Genomic DNA, 8,051 nt, shown 5'->3' on the forward strand with positions numbered 1-8,051 from the left:
GAGAGAGAGAGAGAGAGAGAGAGAGAGAGAGGAGATCAATGAACTGGGCATACACTTAAAAAAAAAAGAACAAATTTAAAATTCCCTATTAAACACCAACTGGAAATCCTGAAATCCAAAGAGAAATTAATAAAATAATATGGAATAAAACCAATAAAATAGATAAACCATTGGTTAATTTGATTTTTAAAAAGGAAAGGAGAAAACCAAATTGCCAGTATCAAAAATGAAAGTGGTGAATTCACTACCAAGGAAGAGTAAAGTAAAGCAATTATTAGGAGCTATTTTGTCCAATTATATCCAGCAATTCTGACAATCTAAGTAAAATAGATAAATACTTACAAAAATATAAATTGTTCAGATTAACAAAAATAGGTACAGACTATTTAAATAACCTATCTTAGAAAAAGAAATTGAACAAGCCACCAATGAACTCCCTAAGGAAAAAAAAATCCCTTGGGCCAGATGCATAGACAAGTGAATTCTTCCAAATATTTAAAGAACAATTAATATCAATACTATATGAACTATTTGGAAAAACTAGCAAAGGAGTCCTGCCAAAATCCTTTTATAACCCAAATAAATAAATGGTGCCAACACCTAAACCAGGCAGAGTAAAAATGGAAAAAGAAAACTATAGACAAATTTCCCTAATGAATAATGATGAAAAAATTTAAATAAAATACCAGCAAGGAGATTACAGCAATATGTCATATGGATCATATACTATGACCAGGCATTATTTATACCAGGAATGAAGGGCTGGTTTAATAGTAGGAAAACGATCAGCATAACTGACCATATCAATAACAAGACCAACAGTAATCATACAATTATCTCAAAAGATGCATTTGACAAAATTACAATGCCCATATGAAGAAATGGAGTTTTCCTTAAAATGATCAGTAATATTTATCTAAAACCATCAGCAAGCATTATCTCTAGTGGGAATATGTTAAAAGCCTTCCCAATACAATCAAAGGTGAAGCAAGGATGACCATTATCTCCACTATTTTTCAACTTTGTACTAAAAATATTTCAGCAATAAGAGAGGAAAAAGAAAGTGAAAGAATTAAAATAGGCAATGAGGAAACAAAACCATCACTCTGTGTAGATGATATGATGGTATACTTAGAGAATCCTAGGGGATCAACTAAAAAACTACTCGAAATAATTAACAACTTTAGCAGAGTTGCAGGATATAAGATAAATCCACATCAATCATTAGCATTTCCAAATATTTCCAACTAAGTCCAGTTGTAAGAGACAGAAAGAGAAATTGCACTTAAAATAACTGTAGACAAATATCAAATACTTTGGAACTACCTCTCCAGACAAACCCAAAGAATATATGAACACAATTACAAAAAGCCTTTCACACAAATAAAGTCAGAACTAAACAAATGGAAAAATATTAATTACTCATGAGAAGGTCAAGCCAATACAATGAAAATGACAATTCTACATAAATTAATTGACTTATTCAGTGCCACACCAATCAAACTACCAAATAATTATTTTATAGAGGCAAAAAAATAATAAAATTCATCTGGAAGAACAAAAGGTCAAGAATATTATGGGAACAGATGAAGAAAACTCTAAAGGAGGTAGTCTACATATTAGATCTCAAAGTGTTTTATAAAGTGGTAATCATCAAAACAATCTGGTACTAGTTAAGGAATGGGGGTGGGCAGCAAAAGACTATAAAAAAGTGCATACCCTTTGACCCAATACCATTTCTGGGGCTGTATCCCAAACAAATCACATAAGTGGGAAAAAGACCTTATGTACAAAAATATTTATAGCAGCTCTATTTGTGGTGGCAAAGAATCGGATATCAAGGGGATGACCATCAATTGGGGAATGGCTAAACAAGTTGTGGTATATGAATGTAATGGAATACAACTGCTATAAGAAATGAGGAGCATAGAGACTTCATAATAATTTGGAAAGACTTACATAAACTGATGCTGAGCAAGGAGTGCAGAACAAGAAGAACCTTGTATACAATTACAGACACATCATATGTGTGATAACTAACTTTGATAGACTGGACTCCTCTCAGCAATATAAGGTTAGAAGACAACTACAAAAGACTCATGATGGAAAGGGATATCCACATCCAGAGAAAGAACTACAGAGTCCGCAAATTGAAGCAAACTATTTGCCCTCTCTCGTTTGTGTTTTTATTTCTCATTGTTCAGCCCATTGGTTATAATCCTTTACAACATGACTAACATTCAACATGAAGGTATTTGTAGAACCTATATTTGATAACATGCCACTATGGTGGGGAGGGAGAAGGAGAAGGAGGGGGAAAAAATTTGAAGCTTAAGAGATTGTGGAACTGAATGTTGTAAACTAAAAGTAAATAAATAAAATTTAGATTTAAAAAGAAAAATAAATAAATGGGGTATGGGGGGGGGGTGGCTAGGTAGTGCAGTGAATAGAGCACTGGCCCTGGAGTCAGGAGGACCTGAGTTCAAGTCTGCCCTCAGACATTTAACACTTACTAGCCATGTGACCTTGGGCAAGTCACTTAACCCCAGTTGCCCTGCCTTCCCCCCTCCAAAAAAAAAAAAGAAAGAAAATAAATGGGGAGGTGGAGCCAAGATAGCAGAGTGAAAGCAGGAGCTCACCTGAACTCGCCCATGAATTCCTTCAGTAACCTCTAAAACGTGAATCTGAACAAATTTTAGAATGGCAGAATCCATTGGGAGACAGAATGTGGCAGATTTACAGCCCAGGAAAGTGTGGAAGGGTAGGATTTGTTGGGCCAGGTGGGGCAAGCACAGAGCATGGAGCACAAGGGCTACACCAGCACAGACCCAACCACAGCAAAGCCAGAGCAAGCCAGGCGAACTGATTCACCCACTGGCAGTGGCGATTCCCAGACCTCTCACTGCAGGGCAGGCATCTTTCAGAACTGGGTAAAAGACAAGTGCAGAGCCCACCACAGCGGCAGCAGCTACTCCTAGGGGTACTAGCCCACAGCCTGGAAGTTTAAAAACTATCTACCTGAATTTCCAGGAGTCAAGATGGAGGAGTAAACCATAGCTGCTCTCATCTCCCTTTCTAACTCTGAAAAACACAGAGAATATTACCCCAAGGCCAGTGCGGCCCCAGCCACCAGGGGCTCAGCCTGACTGAGCTCAAACCCAGGGGTGCAGAGGCAAAATCCTAAAGCAGTCAGACTACATCTCCCCTACACTTCAGGCTTCAAGCTTTGCTGTAACCCTGGGGAAAGGATGAAAGTCCTGGCGTTGGCTTCAGTGTAGGCACTCAGAGGCTACAACACACAAAGTCAATAACTAGTCCCCTAACTCCTAGCATAAGAAGTGTGAGTCAGAGCCCTCTGTACCCCAGAAGCAGAGAATCACTATAAAGTCAGGAAATAGGCAATCACAATGGGCAAAAAGCAAAGTGGAAAAACAAAGACTTTAGGATCTTATTATGGAGAATGAGAAGAACCAAATTCAGAAGAGGACAGCATTGACCCTATGACCACATCTGAAACCTCAAAAGGTAATGTGTGACCAACTATTTTAAAAAATATAATTTGCAAACAGGAAAAAAAATTCACTTTAGAAAACAGATCCTTAAAAATAAAAATTTGTCAAATGGTAAAGGAGATTCAAAATCAAACTGGAGAAAATAATTCCTTAAAAGTAAAAACGGAACAAAGTGAAAAGGAGATTCAAAAAATAACTGAAGAAAACAATTTGTTAAAAATTAGAATAAGACAAACTGAAGCGACGCTATGAGGCATCAAGAATCAGTCAAACAAAATCTAAAAAATGAAAAAATAGAAGAAAATATAAAATATCTCATTGGAAAAACAACTGACCTGGAAAACAAATCCAGGACAAATAATCTAAGAATTACTGGTCTACCAGAAAGCCATGATGAAAAAAAGAACTTGGACATCTTCCAAGAAACCATCAAGGAAAACAGACTTGAGGTTCTAGATCCAGAGGATAAAATAGTTATCAAAAGAATCCACCAGATACCTCCTGAAAGAGATCTCAAGTTGAAAACCCCAAGGAATATTGTAGACAAATGCCAGAAAATACTGCAAGTAGCCAGGAAGAAACAATTCAAATATCATGGAATTACAGTCAGGATCACACAGGACCTAGCATCTTCTACATTAAAATATTAGAGGTGTTAGAATATGATATTCCATAAGGCAAAAGAGCTTGGACTACAACCAAGAATAAACTACCCAGCAAGACTGAACATAATATTTTAGGCAAGGATATGGTCATTCAATGAAATAAGGGACTTCCAGACTTTCCTTATGAAAAGACCAGAACTTAATAAAAAATCTGATTTCTAAATACAAGACTCAAGAGAGACATAAAAAAGTAAATAGGGAAAACACACACATACAACTTGTTATTCAACAAGAGCAAATGCTTTACATCCCTATATGGGAGGATAATATCTGTCAATATTGAAAACTGGATAATTATCATGACATTTAAAAGGGATATAGATAGATAGATAGATAGATGGATGGATGGATGGATGGATGGATGGATGGATGGATGGATGGATGGATGGATGGATGGATAGATAGATAGATAGATAGATAGATAGATAGATAGATAGATAGATAGATAGATAGATAGATAGATAGATAGGTGGTATGGGGAGAAGTTAGCTAATGTGATGATAAAAAACCTTATTATTAGGTACAAAGGGATTATAATGGGAGAAGAGGAAAGAAGGCAGAAAAGGACAAATTATGCCACATGAAGAGACATAAAAACATATTATTGTAGAGGGAAAGAAGGGAGGGAAATTAACATAGAAAGAGTTTTACTCTCATTGGTTCTGGTTCAAGGAGGGAATAACATACTTTGTTAAGTATAAAAATCTAACATGCCCTACAGGCAGTAAGAGGGAAAGGGGAAAGAAAAGGGGGGAGGGATTTGAAGGGAGGGAAAAAGTACTAAGGAGAAAGGGTAGGAAAATGGAGGGGGGCTGATAGGGAATACTGAGGGAGGCAGTAGTTAAAAGAAAAACTCTTAAGGAGGAGAAGGGAGAAAGGAGAAATAAAAGCATAAACAGGGGAGGGAATAGGATGGAGAGAAAGACACAGATAATAATCATAATTATGAATGTGAATGGAATGAACTCTCCTATAAAACAGAGGCAGATAGCAGAATTCATTAAAAACCATAATCCCACAATATGCTGTTTACAAGAAACACATTTGAAACAGGGGGATACACAATGGGTAAAGATAAAAGGCTCGAGTGGAATATATTATGCTTCAGCTAAAGTAAAAAAAAAAAAGCATGAGTACAATCCTAATCTCAGACAAAGGAAATACAAAAATAGATCTAATTAAAAGAGATAAGGAAGGAAAATCTTGCTAAAAGGAACCAGTGACAATGAAGCAATATCACTACTAAACATATATGCACCAAGTGGTATAGCATCCAAATTCTTAGAGAAGAAGCTAAGGGAACAGTTAGAGGAAGAAATAGAGAGAACTATACTAGTGGGGGACCTCAACCTCCCCCTCTCTGAACTTGATAAATCTAACCTCAAAATAAACAAGAAAGAAGTTAAAGAGGTAAATGGAATTTTAGAGAAGGTAGATATGGTAGACCTATAGAGAAAATTGAATGGGGATAAAAAGGAATATGACTTCTTCTCAGCAGTACATGACACACATACAAAAAACCTGACCATGTACTAGGGCATAAAAACCTCACAATCCAGTGCAGAAAGGCAGAAATATTAAATACATCCTTTTCAGACTATGATGCAATAAAAATTATATGTAATAAAGGACATGGAAAGATAGACTAAAAACTAATTGAAACTAAATAATCTAATCCTAAAGAATGAGTAGGTCAATTTCTACATGGAAAAAATGATAATTGTAACTCATGAGACTTTTTATCAGTATGAGGAAAGCTGAAGGGAACGTATATGTATAGATATGGATACTTACATATAGATGTATGTATAGAAGGGTGAAAGTATAAATATATATATATATATATGTGAGTATAGGTATATGTTTATTCATGTATACATAGACAGGGGCACAGGATGAGTTGAATATGAAGGGATGATATCTAAAAAATAAAATTAAGAGGTGAGAGAGGATATATTAGGAGGAGAAAGGGAGAGACAGAATAGAGTAAACTATCTCATATAAAAGAGGCAAGAGAAAACTGTAACAATGGAGGAGAAGAGCAGGAAGGTGAAACGGAATGAGTCAACCTTATTCTCATTGAATTTAACTTAAGGAGGGAATAACATACACACTCAATTGGGTATCTTACCCTACAGGAATGTAGGGGGGAAGGGGATAAGAGGGGAGAATGACAGAAGGGAGGGAAGACTGGGGGAAAGAGTAGTTAGAAGCAAACACTTTTGAAAAGGAACAGGGTCAAAGGAGAAAATAGAATAAGTGGGGGGCAGGATAGGATGGAGAGAAATATAGTCTTTCACAATATAACTACTATGAAAACAGTTTGCATAACTACCCATGTAACCTAAATTGAATTACTTGTCTTCCCAGTGAAGGTGAGTGAGGAGGGAAAAAGGAAAAAAATCTGAAAATCTAGGTTTTAAAAACAAATGTTAAAAAAAATGTTTTTTTTTACATGCAACTGGGAAATAAGATATACAGACCCTGGGGCATAGAAATCCATCTTCCCCTACTAGAAAGTTGGGGGGGGGAATGGAGGAGGAAAGAAGAGAGAACAGATTGGGTGAAGGAATATTCAGTAGGCTTGCTATATTGGGGTGGGGAGTAGGGGAAAGATGGGAAGAAAATTTGTAACTCAAAATCTTGTGGAAATGAATGCTGAAAACTAAAAATAAATAAATAATAAAAAAAGAAAAAGGAAAGCATGAAAAAAAGAATGAGTAACAAACAACAAATCATAGCAACAATCACTAACTTCATTCAACAGAATGACAATAATGAGACAACATACCAAAACTTATGGGATGCAGCAGAAGTGGTTCTTAGGAGAAGTTTTATATCTCTGAATGCCTACATGAATAAAATAGAGAAAAAGGAGGTCAATGAATTGGGAATGCAACTAAAGAGCTAGAAAAAGAACAAACTGAAAATCCCCAATTAAATACCAAATTAGAAATACTGCAAATCAAAGGAGAGATTACTAAAAAGTGGAATTAAGAACACTATTGAACTAATAAATAAAAGTAAGAGCTGGTTTTAAGAAAAAAACAATGAAATTGATAAAACTTTAGCCAATTTGATTTAAAAAAAGAAAAAATCAAATTACCAGTATCAAAAATGAAAGAGGGTGAATTTACCTACAATGAAGAGGAAATTAAAACAATAATTAGGAATTATTTTGCCCAATTTTAGGCCCAAAAATTTGACAGTCTTAGCAAAATGTATGAATATTTACAAAAATGTAAGTTGCCCAGATTAACTGAAGAGGAAATAAAATACTTAAATAACCCCATCTCAGAAAAAGAAATTTAATAAGCCATCAATGAACTCCCTAGGAAAAAATCTCCAGGGCCAGATGGATTTACAAGCAAATTCTATCAAACATTTGAAAAACAATTAATTCTAATACTTTATTGACTATTTGGGAAAATAGGAGAAAAAGGAGTTTTACAAAATACTTTTTATGATACAAGTATGGTATTGATACGTAAATCAGGAAGAGCCAAAACAGAGACCAGTTTCCCTCATGAATATAAATGCAAAAATTTTAAATATAATGTTAACAAAAAGATTATAATAACCTATCATGAGAATAATACATTTTGATCAGGTAGGATTTATAAATGCAAGGCTGGTTCAATATTAGGAAAATTATAGGCATAACTGATCATATAAACAACAAAACTAGTAGAAGCTATATGATTATTTCAATAGATGCAGAAAAACTTTTGACAAAATACAACACCCATTCCTATTAAAAACACTAGAAAGCATAGGAATAAATGGAGCCTTCCTTAAAATAATAAGTAGCATCTATCTAAAATCATCAGCAAGTATTATATGTAATGGGAATAAGTGAGAAGCATTTACAATA

This window comes from Petaurus breviceps, unplaced genomic scaffold (assembly GCF_028583685.1).
Source record: "Petaurus breviceps papuanus isolate PSGF00001 unplaced genomic scaffold, PetGlider_PUasm1.0 90919, whole genome shotgun sequence".
Classification (NCBI taxonomy): Eukaryota; Metazoa; Chordata; class Mammalia; order Diprotodontia; family Petauridae; genus Petaurus; species Petaurus breviceps.